Raw genomic sequence first — 22,214 nt, forward strand, 5'->3', positions numbered from 1 at the left:
GATTGCTTTTTACATTTCCTTTTGAAATCATCAAGGATACATCTGACACACTTACTGTTGTCACTCTTGAAATACTGCAAAAGAAAACCTTGGAGTCACCATGTGCTTTGGTAGATTCATGTAGGCAGAGAGCAAAGCTCAAGAGCTCCATACATTGTCACATCTCCCTTCCTCCCATCACAGTTATCCTTGGATGCCAAATGCTTTTTGACTTTTCAATAAGGATAGTGATAAAAGAAGGTATCCGACTGACCCAGCCTTATACTAAAGACAGCCTTATGAAAAAGATTTACCGAGGCAGAAGTATATTTTTGGCAGAGATAAAAAGATACCCCCGTTTTGCTCCATATCATTATTTTGGTATGTACTTTTTAATTTCATAACTATTTTAAAAGAAAAGAGATTAAAGAATTATGACATTCTCATGAGCATAGTTTATCATTCTCCACTCTTTAGTAAGAGATTCACTGCTTGACTTACTTGGTATCTGTTTACACTTAATGTAAAATCAAGCTTTCCAATTACAAAGCATTAAAAGTCACAGTTGGTTTCCTTAAATGTAATTTAAAGATGTCAAACTTCCCATGCCAAATGTGAAAATTATGCCATCAGAACACCTGCTCCTGATATCATGAAACTCTTGAACAAGAGTATATCTAAGTTTTATGGTTTCATTGAAAATAAACATCTGCCTCTATTTTAAAAACAACTGTAAATACTTTGAAGTTTTCATATCCTTGTGCCATCATCAAAATGGTGGCATTTGCCTGGGGTTTTCTATCTCAATTCCTTAGGTACTTAAATCTTTCTATCTATGTTCTATTGTATATTCATTTTAAATTTCCCTCATAAGATTCTTCTGTTTATTTCAACTTTATTCTTAACTACTATGAGTTTAACAGTACTGACCATTAGAAGAACATTTTGAAGACTTTCTCCATAAACAAATATTTATCTCTGATTTTAGTAGAATATTTTTAAAAGCTACACTAATTTATGAGATAATACATTAGAAATTAAGACAATGCAAATAATTTGCCATCTCCTAATTACATATGAGATTATAATCAACAATAATAGGAACAATAATGTATCCAGTATGAGGAAAATAAGTTATATTTTATCCTGTATTCCTATTTGCCACACTAAATAATATATACTGTTCATACTGCATTCTTGGCACCTTTGATTTTGGACTGATGCTAACTCTGTCTTTTTGCCAATTTCAATTCTAATACCAGGTACCAAGTAATAAATCTATAATACCAAGAGAAATGAATCTTCACTCTAGGGCTAGGAAATGGACTTCACAAATATGATACTTCTTATCCTTCAGTTTTCTTGAATATAATCTGTTCCTGGTGCATGGGGATAATTCCGTAGGACCAGCATGATCCATAAGTAAGGAGAAAGCACAGAGAAAAGCTAAGGCTAAGAAAAACAACCTTGAAGGAGAGTTGGTCCAAGAAGACCTGGCTTGATCAAGTGAAAGAGTCTGTCTGAACAAGCCCTCTCATTCTCCTGTCTGGGGAAAGGAGCTAGGCAGTCTGAGGAGCAGCTTTGGCTTGGGCAAAACTAACTCTCTGGTATAGAGATGGGAACCAGGAAGGGAGGATGGAAAAGAGAATGCCATGAGATGTGACCAAAGCCAAGAACAGGAGCAAACCCTTGAGCTGCTCATCCTTGACAAGATGCTGCTCTCACCAGCAATGAAGATGGCTGTCTTAGCTGGTTGGTGGGCTGTCTCCTGGCTTTGCTGCAATTCTATGACTTTCAAACCAGGAATTAATACTTTTAAATGAAGAAAAACAAAACAAAAAAGAACCTTTAACATTTCCTATGCTAGTCTCCCAGCAAAAATGTACATGTTCTGGAGACTCCATAGGTCTTACCTGAGTTCAACTTTAGCCAATAGCTTATTAATAATCCTCAAGCTGTAAGAATCTCCATAGTTACCATTTACAATTTTATACTGTGAAAAAATATGTACAGATCAGTGAAACATGTAGAGGTAAATGAAAATTCACTGAAAAGAGGGTCTGAGGTCTAGGATATTCTCTGTTGTCTGTTAAATAATGAGGCATGTGTAAAATTTCACTGATCTTCCCAATGTGAACAAATATACTATGTATATTGTGTGTATTTCTAGAATCCAATGGCAGCTCCTGGTGGTATTGTAATTAGGAATCTATATAGAATATAGATGTGTTAGCGAGATGGTGCCAATCCTAAAAGATTTGTGTGGGCTACAAGTGCTTGTACTTAATTTTTTTTTCCTGCACTTATAATGGATTTGTTTTTACAATTGTGTGTGGTATCTGTTTCCTTTCTGTTGTTTTTGCAGCTTGTACTATTAAAACAATAGAGAATGTAAAATTATTTTGATGTGAATTGCAAATGATTTTTTTCATAAAGTTTAACATTTTTATCAGCACTGTTTTGCTTTTACTTGTATAAGTGTTATTTTATTTTTGGCATTTTAAAATATACTTGCCTGTTTCTCAGTTGTCTAAATCATGTTATAGTCAGTGTTTGCGCAGTCAGTTATTTTTGGAAAATATTTTTAAAAGCTATGGTATGACTTTAAGACTCTTCCCCTTGAGTGTTTAGAATATTGTCTTAATAGTTTTTTCTAAAGTTATAAAAGTTATACTATTAAAGTCTCTTAAATTCAGAATTATCTGTACAGATGAATTATAAAGCTCACTAAATGAAATAGATATAAATGAAATCATTAACCAACCAGAGGTGATATCTCCTAAGACATAAGCACACTTTTGAGATATAAACTAATATACTGCAAAACATAGGAAAAAAAAGAATTTGGGAGACATACCTTTATTTTGTTTCTGAAAATACAAATAGAAATTGTCCATAGTTAACTATATTGAGAGAAAACATCACAAAACAGTGTAAAATTAAGTGCTTACATGTATCTGTATACAAGCAAACTATTAACCTTTTGCATTGATGTGTGTGTGTGTGTGTGTGTGTGTGTGTATTTGTATATGTGGACATATTTATATAATTTTGAAGGAGTATTGACTTGACAAATAGCTTTCTTCATCAGAGTTAGACTCCCAAATTAGTTGAAACCTGAAAAAAGGAAGCATTTCTGTTTATCAAACTTTCCTCCAGCATCTTCTAGTTTAAATAATACAGATGAGCATTTGTTAACTTAAATCTGAGGGTGAAGTGAAATATCCAAACCACATACTAACTATTACATGTCCTAAAGGTCCAGAGTCTTGTGAGCACCTGTAGGATCATAAAATGCCAGTCAAGAGCAGCTGGTAAGATTGAAGTGGATCTGGACTAAGTCACATGTGATCTTGGAAAAAAGATTCTGACTTCTTTGTAACTTTATTCTTTCTCTAAATGCAGATGTAAGTAACAGTGACCTGACATGACTTTGATTTATACCATTCTTAGCACATCATAAATGCACAGTGATCAGTATTCTTTATTAGTATAGGAAGGTATAATTCAACTGAATTTTAGTAAGCAATTTAGGACCAAGTTTGGGATGAGTTTCAGCAGGTAGGACATATGTTTTCAAAGCATGAGACCCTGGGCATCACATAAGAGCATCAAGGACTGAGACAAATAGGACTGTATGGACAAGGGGGCAGTGCATGGTATAAATAGATAAAGATATATTTGAAATGAGAGGGCTGAAATACAGTCCCCAAGTTTTTGGGTTTTTGTTTTGTTTTTTGTGTTTATTTGCCACCAAGGTTATCATTGAGGCTTAGTGCCTGCTTCTGGTGGCCTTTTCCCCATTTTTCTTTGCTTTATTTTGACAAGAAAGAGAGAAACAGAGAAATACAGAGAAATAGAGACAACTGCAACACTGCTACACCAATCTGCAGGTGCGCATGTTGGGATGGAAGGGATTTGAACACACATCCGCCTGCAAGATAAAATATGCACGCTATTGAATGCATCATCTCCTGCCCCTCAAATACAACCATTCTTAATTGAAAAAACTGTGGTAACAAAAAACGTGAGTGATGATGATTAGACCAAAAGAAAGATTAAAAGCCCACAGAAGTTAGTAGGCCCCAAAAGAGAATGATATAACTGTGTTATTAAATAATGTGACTTGCTAAAACAGCAGCATGATTTGACCAATTCTTGGATTATACAAAGCAGGAAGAGTTGACTGCTAAGTAAATAAATGTAAAAGAATAGAAACTAGTAAGAGACCCCTTTAAAAGCACTTGCTGGGCCTCTTACTAGTGACCCATTGAGCCGTCCAGAAAGGGAAGAGTAAAGACACCACTTTGGGGTGAAGCGACAGCATGTTGTGTTGTTTGCTTCAATCAGTGGTGTGACAAGTTATGCCACATTTGAGTGGGGAGACATGGATCTCAAAGGATAACTAAACAGACTTCCTGATGCTGGTGTGGATGACACGGTGATGGCCACAGTCAAAAAAGGCAAACCAGAGCTCAGAAAGAAGGTACATCCAGCGGTGGTAATTAGACAACGAAAGCCATACCAGAGAACAGATGGTATATTTCTATATTTTGAAGACAATTCAGGGGTCATTGTAAATAATAAAGGGGAAATGAAAGCTTCTACCCTCACAGGACCAGTTGCAAAGGAGTGTGCAGACTTATGGCCAAGGAATGCATCCAGTGCTGGCAGTCTTGCATGATTCTTCGGTGTATTAGTAAAAAATAAAAATTTACTTGTTCCCATAAAAACAAGAAACTAGTAAGAGGGCAAAACATATATTTCTAAAAGGAGAGTAACATAGAGACAGGAAAATAAAAACAATCACAATGAACCTATTTAATAGGTTTCTTTCACAAATGCATCAAGAAACAGAAATAAAAATTCTGAAGCAAAATATACAAGACTCAGGTAACTGGAACACCAAAACTAATCAAATTTATTTAAAGTTTATTTTATATTAAGCAGAAAGTGAACACTATTTCCGTTATTTATGAGATATTCAAGAACAATAGCTTTATTACTAACAGAAAATAGTTCACTTAGTAGAGCACATACTTGATCATGCAGGAGGACCCTGAGTAGAGCCCTTGCATCACAGGAAAGCACCATGCACAGAACTAAAACAAGCTCCAGGGATGGTATATCAATGCTCAAGCATAGCTCCTTCCCTTTCTCCCTCTCTTTATCTTTCTCAGAAATTAAAAGAAAGAGAAAAGAATGTTCTTACTGGAACAATGGAATCTTGCATGTGTTTGGCGCCAACAACAAAAAACAAAAATAAAACCAGATGGGGATTGGGCAGTAGTGCAGTGGGTTAAGCGCATATAGGACGAAATGCAAGGACTGGCTTAAGAATCCGAATTGGAATGACAACCCTTCAGCTTCATTACTCGGGTGAGACCTTTCCTTTCATAGTATTCTCTAATTCCATCCCAGGTGGTTCACTTTCTGACAAAGTCCCATAACCTAGATATACACCAGTTTCTGTGAGAGAGAGCATATGTTCACACGTATCCATAAACTATTGCAAAATATATACCTGAAAGCAGAAGTACACTAGAGTTTGCAGTGAGTACACCCCTAACACTTCCTCTCCACTATTCCAAGCTTTGGGTCCATGATTGCTCAACAATTTGTTTGGCTTTGTATGTTAACTCTCTTTTCAGTCACCAGGTTCCAGATGCCATCAGGATGCTGGCCAGGCTTCCCTAGACTGAAGACCCCACCAATGTGTCCTGGAGCTCAGCTTCCCCAGAGACCCACCCTACTAGGGAAAGAGAGAGGCAGACTGGGAGTATGGACCGACCAGTCAACGCCCATGTTCAGCGGGGAAGCAATTACAGAAGCCAGACCTTCTACCTTCTGCAACCCACAATGACCCTGGGTCCATGCTCCCAGAGGGATAGAGAATGGGAAAGTTATCAGGGGAGAGGGTGCGATATGGAGATTGGGTGGTGGGAATTGTGTGGAGTTGTACCCCTCCTACCCTATGGTTTTGTTAATTTATCCTTTCTTAAATAAAAAATAAATAAAATTTTTTAAAAATTAAATCTTTAAAAAAAAAAGAATCCGGGTTCAAAGGCAGTGAAGCAGGTCTGCAGGTGTCTATCTTTCTCTACCCCCTCTGTCTTCCCTTTCTCTCTCCATTTCTCTCTGTCCTATCCAATAACAACAACAATAATAACTACAACAACAATAAAACAACAATGGCAACAAAAGGGAAAAATAAAAAATAAATAAAACCAGAAATCAAATGAAAATTACTGAATTATTTTTATATTAAAATTTATATTACAATGGTCTAGCATTATGGCTCTGTAGGAGTCATATGTATAAAGCCTCTGGTCCAATTATATGCACAGCATATGCCAGTTTAGAAAACTGGTCTTTCCATATGGATAAATGAATACATACATATATAAAATTAAATACTTGCATTATAAAAAATATTTGTCCAAAATGAAATGGTTTATACTAAAGTAATACATTAAAATTAATAGAGATTAAATAGTACATTGAAAACTAAACAACATAATGGAAAATCTACATGGTTAATTTTGAATAAATCAAAATCAGTGCCAGAAAAAAATCTAATAAAATGTTTAAAGTGATCATGAAAATCAGTCCTTTAATTTACAGACTGTCTAGAAGCTATATAATGATTATCATAGAGAAAAGGTTAGTAAGACTAATTTGGATAGAGCTTGAAGGAATCATGTTAAGTGAGATAAGCCAGAAAGGAAGGATGATTATGAGATGACCTCACTCATAAACAGAAATGAGAAAGAAGAACAGAAAGAGAAACATAAAGCAGAACTTGGACAAAGCTTGGAGTACTGCACCAAAGTAAAATACTCTGGAAGGAAGGGCAGATTTTTCAGGTTCACTGTAGGAGTGTGGGGAGAGAAACAGACTTTTTTATGGAAATGGTGTTAAATTATACTTCTACTAGTTTGTAATCTTATAAATCATTATTTATTCAATATTTCAGGAGAAAATAGATTTAATGTCTTGAGTTCTTTAAATGCCAAGATTTCAGTTGTGGACATATGTTACTTTAGTCTATCTCCAAAATTTTAATAAGGAAATACACACAGGAGTGAATAAAGAGTTTGAAAGCATTGCCATCAGAAATGCAGAGACAACAAATAAGACTCTGGAAGAAAACACTAATTATCTCAAGGATATTAGAAAGCTGAAATAGCTGAGCTAAGAACACAACTTGCTGAACAAGCTAAAACAGTATCAGAACAGGGTAACAAAATATATGAACTACAGAAAACAGTAAAGGGGAGAGAGAATAGAATAAATGAGGCTAAAGACAGAATTAGCAAAATTGAGGAAGAATTAGAAACAACTTAAAAAGAAGTAAGAGATCTAAAAAATAGATTGAGAGATACTGAAATCAAAAACAGATACTTATGGAATTACTTCAAAAGAAATAATATATGCATTATTGGATTACCAGAGGAAGAAAGAGAGGGAGGGGAAGAAAGCATTCTTCAGGACATAATAGCTGAGAACTTCTCTGGTTTAGACAACATCAAAGACATAAAAGTTCAAGGAGCCCAGAAGCTCCCAAACAGAATTAAGCAAAACTTAAAGACAGGAAGACACATTTAGATTAGAAAGGAATAAGGATAAAGAAAGGATCCTGAATGCAGCAAGAGAAAAACAAAGAGTCACCTACAGAGGAAAACCCATAATATTAGCAGCACACTTCTCCACACAAACACTACAGACAAAAGAGAATGGTAAGATATCTATCCAGTGTTCAATGAGAAAGGCTATCAACCAAAACTACTGTATCATGCTAGATTGTCATTTAGACTACATGGAGGCATAAAAACCTTCTGAGGCAAGCAACAGTTGAAAGAATCAACTATCAGCAAGCCTTCCCTGAAAGAAGTTCTGAAAATTCTCCAATAAATGGTCAGACCACCACAAGTATGCCATCTATCACAACATTCTAAAAATCTAAAAGAATGGCTCTAAATTATCTTCAATATATTATATCAATAAATGTCAATGGCCTGAATTCACCTATTAAAAGGCACAGAGTAGGAGGATGGATCAGATAACACAACCCAACTGTATGCACTCGACAGGAAACCCACCTAACTCAACAAGACAAACACAGACTCAAAGTGAAAGGATAAAAAACTATCATACAAGCCAATGTACCACAAAAAAGGGCAGAAACAGTTATTCTCATATCTGACATGAGAGACTTTAAAATAAATAAAATTAAAGAAGATAAGGGATGGACATTTCTTAATGCTTATTGGATCAGTCAACCAAGAGGAATTAACAATTATTAACATCTACACACCCATTGAGAAGCCATCTAAATACATCAAACATCTACTGAAAGAGTTACAGCAATATATTGACAGAAACACAGTAATAGTAGGGGACTACAACACCACACTTTCTCAACATGACAGATCATCCAGGCAAAAAATCAAAAAAGAAAAGAGAAATGAAGAGATAGATAAACTAGAACTATTGGACATTTTCAGAATCATTCCTGCCAAGAAACTGAAATACATATGTTAGGCCACAAAGACAGCATCAGCAAATTCAAGAGCACTGACATCATTCCAAGCATCTTCTCAGACCACAGTGGTATTAAACTAACACTTAACAATCAATAAAACATTAGTAAGCATCTCAAAATGTGGAAGCTCAGTACACTACTTAACAACTAATGGGTCAAAGAGGACATAAAGGAAGAATTCAAAATGTTTTGAGAGTTATATGAAAATGAAGACACTATCAAAATGAAGAAGCTATCAAAATATTGGGACACAGATAAGGCAGTACTGACAGGGATTTACATAGCCATACAAGCACACATTAGGAAACAAGAAAAATCACTGATAAACAACCTGATTGTTCACCTTAAAGACCTAAAAGAAGAAGAACAAAAGAACCCTAAAGCAACCAGAAAGACAGAAATAACTAAAGTTAGGGAAGAAATAAATAACATTGAGTATAAGAAAACCATACAAAAGATCTACAAAAGTAAATGTTGGTTCTTCAAAAGAGTAAACAAAATCGGCAAAACTTTAGCCACACTCACAAAACAAAAAGGGAAGAAGACCCAAAGAAATCAGATTGTAAATGAAAGCGGAGATACCACAACAAACATCCCTATCCCAGGGATGCAAGGTTGGTTTAATATACATAAAAAAGCAACATAATTCACCAAATCAATAAAAGTAAGACCAAAAGCCACATGGTCATATCAATAGATACAGAGAAAGCCTTTGACAAAATACAGTATCCCTTTATGATCAAAACACTAACAAAACATGGGAATATATTATGGAAATTCTGCAAGATAGTGGAGTAACTATACAGCGAACCTACAGTCAACATCATACTCAATGGCAAAAAAAGGGAGCATTTCCCCTCAGATCAGGTACTAAACAGGGCTGCCCACTATCACCATGATTATTAAACATTGTTTCAGAAGTTCTTGCTATAGCAATCAGGCAAAAGCAGAGAATTAAAGATATACAGATTCAAAGAGAAGTCAAATTCTCCCTATTTGCATATGACATGATAATATACATAGAAAAACCTAAAGAATCCAGCAAGAAACTTTTGGAAATCATCAGGCAATACAGTAAGGTGTTGGGCTACAAAATTAACATTCAAAAGACAGTGGCATTACTCTGTGCAAACAGTAAGTTAGAAGAAGGTGAAATCCAGAAATTAATCCGTTCTACTATAGCAACAAAAACAATAAAATATCTAGGAATAAATCTAACCAAAGAAGTGAAAAACTTGTATTCTGAATAAGTATGAGTCAGTAATCAAAGAAATTGGAAAAGACACAAAGAAGTAGAAAGATATTCCATGTTCGTGGGTTGGAAGAATTAACATCAATAAAATGATTATACTACCCAGAGCCATATACAAATTTAATGCTATCCCCATCAAGATCCAAACCACATTTTGTAGGAGAATAGAACAAATACTACAAATGTTTATATGGATCCAGAAAAGACCTAGAATTGCCAAAACAATCTTGAGAAGAAAGAACAGAACTGGAGGCATCACACTGCCAGATCTCAAATTGTATTATAAGGCCACTGTCATCAAAACTGCTTGGTACTGGAACATAAATAGACATACTGACCAGTGTAATAGAATTGAGAGCCCAGAAGTAAGTCCCCACACCTATGGACATCTAATCTTTGACAAAGGTGCCCAGACTATTAAATGGGAAAAGCAGAATCTCTTCAGCAAACGGTGTTAAAAATATGGGTTGAGACATGCAGAAGAATGAAACTGAAACACTATATTTCACTAAACACAAAAGTAAATTCCAAGTGGATCAAGAACTTAGATGATAGACCAGAAACTTTCAGGTACATAGATAAAAATATTGCCAGAACTCTTTTCTGCATAAATTTAAAAAACATCTTCAATGAAATGAATCTAATTACAAAGAAGACTAAGGCAAGTATAAACCTATAGGAATACATTAAATTTAAAATCTTCTGCACAGCAAAATAAACCAATACCCAAACAAAGAGACCCCTCACAGAATGGGTGAAGGTCTTTACATGCCATACATCAGACTAGATTTTCATAACAAAAAAATATAAAGGTCTCGCCAATGCAACAAGAAAACAAATAACCCTATCCAAAAATGGGGAGAGGACATGGACAGAATATTAACCACATAAGAGCTCCAAAAGGCTGAGAAACACATGAAAAAATGCTACAAGTCTTTGATTGTTAGTGAAATGCAAATGACAACAATGAGATACCACCTCACTCCTATAATTTGCTACATCAACAAAGGTATCAGCAACAAATACTGGAGAGATTGTAAGGTCAAAGGAACCCTCCTGCACTGCTGGTGGGAATGTAAATTGGTCCAATCCCTGTGGAAAGCAGTCTAGGGAACTTTCAGAAAGCTAGAAATGGACCTTTCCTATAATCCTGCAATTCCTCTCCTGGGAATATATCTTAAAGAACCCAACACACCCATCTAAAAATATTTGTGTATACCTATGTTATTAGCAGCACAATTTGTAATAGATAAATTTGGTAAGCAACACAGGTTTTCAACAGCAGATAACCGGCTGAGCAAGTTGGGGTACATATGCACGTGGAATACTACTCAGTGATTAAAAACGATGACTTCCTAGTTATCGTTTGGGGAGATTATGTCATGGCTGAAAGAAGGACTAGAAAGCTGGATCTGTGAAGAGAGTAACTCCCAAATATAGGAAAGATGTAAAAATATTGTTGACAGTAAACCCCATGTATTTGATCTGATCTGGGGCCCATATTTAGTTTAATAGCCTAGGTGACATCTTCATCCCTATAGATCCAACCTCTCATTCTGTGTTCATCAGTAGGAGCATTCCAAGCTACCCCAATATCAGGACCCTTCTTCCTCAGGTGTAGTATAAAGTATGTTGTCCAGTCTACCTTTAGAGGATGGAACATTCTCTACTGTTGTTTAGCCAAGTTGAGCAAAAAGGGGTCTGTTTTGTTGTTCCTGATATAGATGACCGGTAAGAATGGAAAGGGATTTATTCGATGTCTATGCCCATCATGTCTGTTTGGGAATTTCAGGACTCCCAGACTAGGACCCCAGCTGATGGGATGGCCTGACAGTGACTAAAGAGTCATCTTTAAAGTATGCCAGTCTATTGCCCTTATTGAGCTTTTGCAGTCCTTGCTTTGATAAGGATAGTTTGGAATTGAGTGAGGGAAGTATAAATAGGAAATAGGTGAAGAGTGTATCAAAGTGTGTGTGGACACTGTTTCATTAGGAACTTGATACTGGCTCACTGTAGACTATTCTATACTTTTGTGTACTTTTTTTGTGTATATTTGCTCTAAATTATGGATACATGTGAACATATATCTTAACTCATGGGACCTGGTATATTTCTAGGTTTGGGGACATTTTTGGGAAATGAACCCCTGGAATGGAATTAAAGAATCCTAAGAAAGGAAATGTTTCACCCAAGTAATGAAGCTGAAGGGTGGACATTCCTTTTTTATTATTATTATTTAATAAAGGATTAATTAACAAAACCATAGGGTAAGAGGGGTACAACTCAACACAATTCCCATCACCCAATCTCCATATCCCACCCCCTCCCCTGATAGCTTTCCCATTCTCCATCACTCTGGGAGCATAGACTCAGGGTCATTGTGGGTTGCAGAAGGTAGAAGGTCTGGCTTCTGTAATTGCTCCCCGCTGAACATGGGCATTGACTGGTTGGTCCATATTCCCAGTCTGCCTCTCTCTTTCCCTAGTAGGGTGGATCTCTGGGGAAGCTGAGCTCCAGGATACATTGGTGGGGTCTTCAATCCAGGGAAGCCTGGCCAGCATCCTGATGGCATCTGGAACCTGGTGACTGAAAAGAGAGTTAACATACAAAGCCAAACAAATTGTTGAGCAATCATGGACCCAAAGCTTGGAATAGTGGAGAGGAAGTGTTAGGGGTGTACTCACTGCAAGCTCTAGTGTACTTCTGCTTTCAGTTATATATTTTGCAGTAGTTTATAGATACCTGTGAAGATATGCTCTCTCGCACAGAAACTGGTGTATATCTAGGTTATGGGACTTTGTTAGAAAGTGAACCACCTGGGATGGAATTAGAGAATACTATGAAAGGAAAGGTCTCACCCAAGTAATGAAGCTGAAGGGTTGTCATTCCACACCTGAAGTCTCTGGACATAGTCTGAGCTGAAGCATGTTTAGATGGCAATCTTTACGTTGATTAGGTTGTAATCACCTTGTTGGGTAGTATGCCAGCTCCCCCTGGCTTCTGCTTAACCATATGCCTATATAGGGATTGATTGATCCCATTCAAAGCTTTGGTCTATTTACATAAATCACTTTTACATTTACATAAAGCACCACACTCCCTCTAGGGCATTGGTGGTTTAGTGGTAAAATTCTCACCTGCTCCACCCCCTCTCCTTGTCACACCCTGATCCTCTCCTTGTCACACCCTGATCTTCCACCAGTCACTTTTCACTCCACCCTCTCTATGTCACATCCTGTTTCCACCCTACTTGGAGAGTATAAAAACAGCTGCTCTTCTGATTAAAGACACTTGGAAATTGCTTTCCGGCTCCAAGAGTTCCAGAGTGTATCTCCTGTGAAGTTAGTGTGGCACGAGTTCCTGATCCCTCTCCCATGCAGCAGCCTAGATCAGCTCCAGTTGAGTTCTCTCCAACCCAGAGAGCACTAGCTCGGGAAGAAGCACCCTCAGGCTATCCCGGCATCTGGCGCTCAAACAGGGACACGTAAGCAGCAGATTTACAAGAAGACATCCTAGATAAGTACAAACCTTTTGGGTATCTACAATATTGTGTTAAGGCACTGTGATTTTTTTTTCTTTCTTATTGTTTTCCTGAGATCTCTCCACAATGGAAAATCTTTTCCAAATTCTGCATTCTTTTTCCAGTATACAATTTTTATATATCTGGGACATTTTTCTCGGGGCTGCACCTTATATCCTGTTGATCATCATAGCAGCTTTTAAGGGATATATAGGGCAACCTCTCAAAAGGCTTAGGGACCTAGAGGCTGAGGTCCAAGAGATAAAGGAAGTGATCATAGAACTTAACCAGCAACTTAAAAACAAGAAGAAGCAAAGGCCTGTAGTGATCCTGACCCACCCTAATTCCTCTGCATCTTGCTCTGAGGCCCCTATTTTGGCAGACACGTGTGCGAATTCTCCTTTGGACTCCACAGCCACTTCTTCGGCCACCCCCATTTTGGCAGACACGTGTCCGGAACCTCCTGCTGCCTCCATGGATGCTTCTTCGCCCACCCCCGTTTTGACAGACACATGTCCGAATTCTCCTGTAGCCTCCAAAACTACTTCTTTGGCCTCTTGTCCAGAAGCTTCCACTTCGGTGACTCCTCCTACCACTATACACTTATCAGAGCAAGTCCACACATTTCCGGTCAATGTCGCCCCCAATAGACAGAAACCTCAGGCCTGGTATCCGTATTCCGCCACAGACCTGAAGGAACTACACCAGGCTATCAAGGATGATGGTATTCATGCCCCATGGACCAGGTCCATTTTACAAGGCCTGCTTCAGAACCTTAATACCCCCCAAGATTGGAGAGATGTAACTCGCACTACGCTCCCAGGCCCCCTCTTCCTGCAATGGGAGGCATTCTTTCGTGACGAATGTTTACAACAATCGCGGAAAAATATTCAAAATCAGCCAGAGGGGAATTTTGATGCATTGTTTGGAACAGGCCAATTAGAAACAGGGATTCAACAGGCGGAAGCCAAGTTTCCATCGGGGTATTTTGATCAGGTACGCCTGTGTGCATAAAAAGCATAGGAGCGATTAACACCACCTATGGGAGCTGCCTCAGCCCCCATTCTCTCCCTTCAACAAGAACCTGATGAATCCCTCACTAAATTCATTGCCAAGGACCAGTCGAGTTTGGAAAGGAAGATTTATAATCCTGATGCTCGTTTTCTCCTCCTGCGATCCGTAGTCTGGGATGGAATGCTCCCGCATTTTCGACAGGCCTGTATCACTCTTAAAAATGAACACCCAGATACCTGGATTAAAGCTACACATGAATGCCTTGTCCCAGATGCCAGAAAGGATTTCACTGGAGGAGAGATTGTTGGTCAAGGTTCCATAGGAGCGGCATGCCTCTGCCAAATGTAAACAGGGATTTAAACTAGGTGTGGGGCTTCCCTTAGCCCCACCCCCAAGAGGGAAGGAAGCAGGTCACCTGCTTGGTGCTGTGCCCTTCTTCCACAAACAGAAGCCCAGCTTGGGACCCAATCCGTCACTACACCCACCACGCCAAGTAACAATAACAGAGGGTGAGCAGAAGGAGGAACCCGCGGTATGTGGGAACTTCCAGCATAGAAATAACCGGCTGGAGCAAGAGAAGAGCTCGAATTCGGAGCCTGAGATTTTATGGACCACCCCTGTTTTAGAAAGGGGTCACCCAACTATGACAGTAAAGATTGGTAATATTCCTTTTAAGTATTTGATTGACACGGGAGCAGATAAGACAATCTTAAGACAAGCAGAGGTTCCCCAGAGTTGGAAACTCATCCCAGGACCATGCTTACATGGTGTTGGAGGATTGACTCAGGCATTCTGCACATGAGATTCCCTTATGTGGGAAGATCCAGAAGGGACTACCGGAGGCTTTCAGCCTTTAATAGATGATATAAGCACCAATTTATTGGGAAGAGACTTGCTGGAATCTTTAGATGCAGTGATATCCTCAGACACCTCTGCAGGACACCACACTCACTCCTGTGAGACTGCTAGACCCAACCAGCACCCCCAATACTAACTGTCACTATTCGTAACAGAACTCCCCATTTAGATTGGCTTTCTAATGAGCCTGTCTGGGTGGAACAGTGGCCTTTGCCTAGGGAAAAGCTAGAAATTTTTTAAAAACTCGTCCAAGAGCAGTTATCTTTGGGACACATTCGTCATTCTCGGAGCCCATGGAATACTCCAGTCTTTGTGATTAAAAAGTGCTCGGGAAAATGGCGCCTCCTCCAAGATCTTCGTGCAGTTAATAAAACCATGCAGGTTTGGGGCTCCCCCCAAAGGGGTTTGCCTCTTGCTTCCGTGATTCCCACAGGAATTCCAATCATAGTTATTTATATACAGGATTGTTTTTTCTCTATTCCCTTAGACCCACAAGATTGTAAATGTTTTGCTTTCTCTGTTCCTTCTATAAATAATGCCAGCCCTGCCGATAGATTTGAATGGGTGGTACTCCCCCAGGGCATGGCTAATAGTCCTACTATTTGTCAAGAGGCTGTTAAATCTGCCCTTTTTCCATATATTCATAAGGGCCTTAAGGTTTTTCATTATATGGATGATGTGTTAATATGGGGAGAATTAGATACAGATCTCTCCACCCTACATGATTTTCTAATCCCTGCCTTAAAGAGAAGTGGACTTAATGTAGCTCCTGAGAAGATACAGCTAATCCCTCCAATATCTTTCTTAGGCTCAGAGATTTCCCTAACACAGATTCGTCCTTTAAAACCTTGTGTTACTTTTCCTTCTAATCTCTTTCTTGCTTCTTTACAAAGTTTTCTTGGAAGTTTGAATTGGCTTAGGCAGTATCTTTATCTGCCTACGAGCTGCCTGAAACCACTGTTCGATCTGTTAAAAGGAAACAAACAGCCCTCCTCAAAGCGTATGTTAACCCCCAACACCTCCTTGGCACTGGAAAGAGTTAACCTGGCTCTCCAGGACATGCACCTCGTTTGGTTCTCCCCCTCCTCTCAAGTAAATCTTCTAATCTTTAACTCCACCCCCATGGTAGTGGGGGCATTGTGGCATAAACATGGCATTCTCGAATGGCTTCATACGCCAGTAGGCGGAGCTCCAAGACTCCTTACCAAGATTGATGCCTTAGCATTTATGGTTCGCCAAGGAAGAAATAGATCGGTTCAGGTCTTAGGAAGGGAACCAGATTCAATAATTCTTCCCTTTTCTCTCACAGATACAGAATGGCTCATACGCCACCATTCTCATTTTGCCATAAGTTTAATGGGTTTTCCAGGACAATTAGATAATCATTTTCCCTCTAATAATTTGATAGCTTCTTTACCTCTGTTGCCTCTACTAGTACCTAAACTTTTCTCTCGAGATCCCATCCCCTCTGCTCCTACAGTGTTCACTGATGGTGGAAAAAAGGGAGCTGCTGCCCTTATATATTATCCAGACCAGCAATACCCCAAACCTCTCTTTACTGAACTTCCTGATAATTCCCCTCAGTACAAAGAACTTTATGCTGTTTTCCTTGCATTAAAAGTTGTACCAGAATCCTTCAACCTTTTTTCTGACAGTGTGTATACTGTTAAATTACTTCCATGGCTTGCTAGATCTTATGTAATAATTGATGACAACCCACTTTCTCCCCTTTTAATTCAAATTTGCCTCTATGCTCTGTTCTCGAACCCAACCACTGTAAGTTCAGCCCCTACGTTCCCACAGCACTCTTCCTGGTCCCCTGTCCGAAGGGAATGCTGCAGCTGACCACCTTGCCTCCACAGGAATTCTCCTAGCCTCTGTCTCTAATCCTGCTGACTTTCATTCCCTAACACATGTTAATCTTAAAGGTCTTCGAGCTCGATTTCCTGATATTCCTCTGACACGTTAAAACGTATTCTTGCTACATGTTCCTCCTGTGCAGGTCTAATCAAAACAACTGCTATTCAAACTCTGGGGGTTAATCCTCGAGGTTTAAAAGCCAACACTCTTTGTCAAATTGATGTTAAACACATACCTAACTTTGGCAAACAAAAATATGTGTTCGTCTCAATTGATACCTTCTCTAAGTTTATGTGGGCTACAGCTCAGACTGGAGAAAACCCAAAAAAGCTTATAAGCCATATGCTCTCCTGTTTTGTTGTAATGGGATTACGTCTTCAACTTAAAATGGATAATTAACCTGCTTTTACCAGCAAACAATTTAAAGATTTTTGTTCCCTCTGGAACATTACTCATACTAAAGGCATTCCATATAATCCACAGGGACAAGGCATTGTTGAGAAGGCCCATCAAACTCTTAAGGCTCAATTAAATAAATAAAAAGGGGAAATGTACCCCCCCTAATATCCAGCTAGCAAAAGCCTTAACTACATTAAATCTCTTTAATATTTATAAAAACTCAGACCAACCTCCTATTATTCTTCATTGGAAAACACCACCCACCTTCCCAGCTATTAAAGTCAAATGGAAAGACCCACTTGATAAAATTTGGAAAGGACCTGACACCCTGTTGACTATGGGGAGGGGTGTATAGTGTCTTCAAAAAGAATTAGCACAAGACAGGGAGGGATAAGTAAGAGTAGCAAGAGACAGAGTGAGCCTGATGGGTGGAGGAGTGGGGGCCTGATAAGCCGAGGGGCTAGAGGGGTGATCTGGAATTGCAAAATCCCGAGTCAGCTGGTGGAATGTTCTATAAACTGCTACAGTCATTCTTCAAGAATTCCATCAGTATAAAGGGTATAAAGGGTTCCTCTTTCCCCATACCTATGCAGCATTTGTTGCTGCTGTCCTTTTTGATGTATGCCATTCTTACAGGAGTGAGGTGGTATCTTAGTGTTGTCTTAATTTGCATTTCTCTGGCAATCAGTGACCTAGAGCAGTTTTTCATATGTTTGTTAGCCTTTTGGATATCCTCTGTAGTGAAAGTTTTGTTCATATCCTCTGCCCATTTTTGGATGGGGTCATTTGCTTTTTTGGTGCTAAGTCTGCTGAGCTCTTTATATATTTTGGTGATTAGTTTCTTGTCTGATGTCTGGCATGTGAAGATCTTCTCCCATTCTGTGAGGGGTCTCTCTGTTTGTTTAATAGTTTCTTTAGATGTGCAGAAGCTTTTCAATTTGATGTAGTCCCATTGATTTGTTTCTGCTTTAGTCTTCCTTGCAATTGGGTTTGATTAATCAAAATGTCCTTGAGGTGTAGGTGGGAAAGTGTTTTACCAATGTTTTCCTCTAAGTATTTGATTGTTTCTGGTCTGACATCTAGGTCTTTGATCCATTTGGAGTTGATTTTTGTTTCTGGTGAGATGAAGTGGTTCAATTTCATTCTTCTGCATGTTTCAACCCAGTTTTCCCAGCACCATTTATTGAAGAGAGCCTCCTTTTTCCATTTAATCCTTTGAGCCCCTTTGTTCCTCTTCCTCTAAGTCCTTGAGGTGTGCAGTAAGGTCGTTCATTTGAGCTTTTTCTTGCTGTTTAATATGTGATTGTATGGCTATAAGTTTCCCTCTCAGTACTGCTTTAGCTGTGTCCCAAATATTTTGATAGGTTGTGTCTTCGTTTTCATTTGTTTCTAGGAACATTTGAATTTCCTGCTTGAATGAGTCTCTGACCCAGTGGTTCTTAAGGAGTATGTTGTTTAGTTTCCAAATTCTGTGAATTTAATAATTTTCAGTTTGTTGTTAAATGTTAGTGTTACTCCACTGTAGTCTGAGAAGATACTTGGGATGATTTCAATGATCTTGAATTTATTGATGCTGTCTTTGTGGCCTAACATGTGGTCTATCCTTGAATATGAGTTATGTGGATTTGAAAAGAAGGTGTATTCCAGTTTTGGGGGGTGAAGGACTCTGAAAATGTCCAAGATGTCTAGTCTGTCAATCTCTTCATTCAATTCTCTTATATCTTTATTGGTTCTCTGCTTGTTGATCTGTCAAAGTGTGAGAGTGGGGTATTGAAGTTTCCCACTATTATTGTATTACTATTGATGTATTTTTGAAATTCTTTCAGTAGGTGCTTAATGTATTTAGATGGTCCCTCATTGGGTGCATAGATGTTAATAATTGTTAAGTCTTCTTGGCTGATGGATCCTCTAATCATTATGTAATGTCCTTGCCTATCTTTTTATTACTTTATTTAATTTAAAAGTCTATCGTGTCTGAGATGAGAACGGCTGTTCCTGCCCTTTTTTCTGATCCGTTAGCCTGTATGATAGTTTTCTATCCTTTCACTTTAAGTCTGTGTTTATCTTGTTGTGACAGATGGGATACTTGCAAGCAGCATATGGTTGGGTTATGTTTTCTGATCCATCCTCCCACCCTGTGCCTTTTGATGGGTGAGTTTAAGCTATTGACATTTATTGATATTATGGATTTAATGTATTGTAATGCCATTGATAAAAAAAAATTGTTTGCTCCGATATATTGCAAGTATTATAGTGATGTTCTTGTTTATAAGAGGTCTTTAAGAACCTCTTTCAGGGCCAGTTTGGTGATGGTTGCCTCCTTTAACTGCTGTTTGTCTAAGAATGTATTGATCCCTCTATCTAGTTTGAATGAAAGTCTAGCAGGATATTTTATCCTTGGTTGAAACCCTTTTTCATTCAGGGCTCAATAGATATCTTGCCATTCTCTTCTGGCTTTTAGAGTTTGAGTGGAGAATTCTTCAGATAATCTTTTTGTTTTTCCCTTGTATGTGACTTTTTGTTTCTCTCTTGCAGCCTTTAGGATCCTTTCTTTATCCTTATTTCTTCTCATTGTGACTATGATGTGTCTTGGTGTCTTCAGGTCTGGGTTGATTCTATTTGGTACTCTCTGGGCCTCTTGAATCTTGATGTCCTTTCTGTTATTCAGCTCTGGGAAGTTTTTGTCTATTATTTCCTCTAGAATGTTTGCTTCCCCTTCCTCTCTTTCTTCCTCTGGCAGGACAATTATACGAATGTTACTTCTTTTGAGATCATCCCATATGTCTCTCAATCTCTTTTTAAGCTCTTTCATCTCTTTCTTCTTTTTCTCTAACTTATCCTCTGTCTGACTAATTCTGTTTTCTGCTTCTGTTAGTCTGCTTTCCCTTGCCTCAGCTTCTTTCTTCATTACAGCTATTTCAGCTTTCAGTTCTCTAATTGCCTCAAGATAATCAGTATTTTCCTTGGGGGTCTCATCTGTTGTTTCCCTAATACTGCCGTTCCTTTCCTCCAATGTTGTTTTCATTTCTGTGATGAATAAGTTTATTATTGCTTGCATACTTTTCTTATCTATGGCTACATGTGGCTGATTTTAGTTTCTTTTTTTTTTGATGTTGAACATTTATTTATTTTTTTGCATCTGCTGATCACAACCTAACCAACACAACGATTGCCACCTCAACATGCTTCATTTCAGACTGTGTCCAGAGACTTCACGTGTGGAATGACAACCCTCAGCTTCATTACTCAGGTGAGACCTTTCCTTTTATAGTACACTCTAATTTCATCTCAGGTGGTTCACTTTCTTACAAAGTCCCATAACCTAGATATACACCAGTTTCTGTGAGAGAGAGCTTATGTTCACACGTATCCATAAACTACTGCAAAATATATACCTGAAAGCAGAAGTACACTAGAGTTTGCAGTGAGTACCTCCCTAACACTTCCTCTACACTATTCCAAGTTTTGGGTCCATAATTGCTCAACAATTTGTTTGGCTTTGTATGTTAACTCTCTTTTCAATCACCAGGTTCCAGATGCCACCAGGATGCTGGTCAGGCTTTCCTGGATTGAAGACCCCACCAATGTGTCCTGGAGCTCAGCTTCCCCAGAGACACACCCTACTAGGGAAAGAGAGAGGCACACTGGGAGTATGGACTGACCAGTCAATGCCCATGTTCAGCGGGGAAGCAATTACAGAAGCCAGAACTTCTACCTTCTGCAACCCTCAATGACCCTGGGTTCATTCTCCCAGAGAGACAGAGAGATAGAGAATGAGAAAGCTATCATGGGATGGGGTGGGTTATGGAGATTGGGTGGTGAGAATTGTGTGGAGTTGTACCCCTCCTACCCTATGGTTTTGTTAATTAATCCTTTCTTAAATAAAAAAAATTTAGTTTTTTTAATTTTTTAAATTATTTTATTTTATTTATTTATTTATTTTATTTAAGAAAGGATTAATTAACAAAACCATAGGGTAGGAAGGGTACAATTCCATACAATTCCCACCACCCAATCTCCATTTCCCACCCCCTCCCCTGATAGCTTTCCCATTCTCTATCCCTCTGGGAGCATGGACTCAGGGTCAGAAGGTAAGATAAGAAAAAGAGCTGTAATTAGCGAACAGTGAAATGAAAGGTTTTTTTTGATTACTTTATTTTTAATTTAATTTAATTTTTTTTATTAGCTAGGAGGGGGAGGGAGGGGAGAGTTGTCTAGGAGGTAGGATTAAGGAGACAAGTTCCTCCCACAATAGATAAGATGCCCACTACCCTAGCACTGAAATATGTGCTAAGAGTTAATTCTGATCAACCTAAAGGGGGGGGATGATATATGCCTTTAATAATATTAATAGTAAAAAAAGATCAGGGTAAAATAAAATAAAATCCCTGTCCCAGATTACCTCAAACCTTGTGATCAGAGGCAGCTGATTGTTAAGAATGAGAAAAAAAAAAACCCTCAGGACTGGACAAGGATAGCTGAAATAGACAGTTATGCAAATCTACTATCCACTGTATATTCTAGGAGTGGCTAAAGGCGGAAGGGAAGTTGAGCAGAGACACTCACAGTGAGAGTCCACACTGATTCATAATTCTTCCCCCAAATAATTCCCAAATGTGTATCAGTGAATTCAAAAAAGCACACTGTTTGGTGGTGTGGGGGCTGGGGGCTGTGACTTTGGAAGCTGTAGGATTAAGGAAGAAAGGATGACAAGAATGAGAAAAAGAAAAAAAAGAAAGAGAGAAAAAAGAAAAGAAAAAGAACAGTCATAAAAGAGCAGTGAAAGA

General features: G+C 38.4%; 1 non-coding gene across 1 annotated transcript; it reads left to right on the forward strand.

The window, feature by feature from the left end:
- The first annotated feature begins 4,207 nt into the window (after positions 1 to 4,207).
- On the forward strand, positions 4,208 to 4,342 carry LOC132534205 (small nucleolar RNA SNORA21). The gene has a single exon (XR_009545878.1). It is a non-coding gene; the product is annotated as a small nucleolar RNA SNORA21 (small nucleolar RNA).
- The last annotated feature ends 17,872 nt before the right edge of the window (positions 4,343 to 22,214 follow it).

The sequence above is a fragment of the Erinaceus europaeus genome, chromosome 17, assembly GCF_950295315.1.
Source record: "Erinaceus europaeus chromosome 17, mEriEur2.1, whole genome shotgun sequence".
Lineage (NCBI taxonomy): Eukaryota > Metazoa > Chordata > Mammalia > Eulipotyphla > Erinaceidae > Erinaceus > Erinaceus europaeus.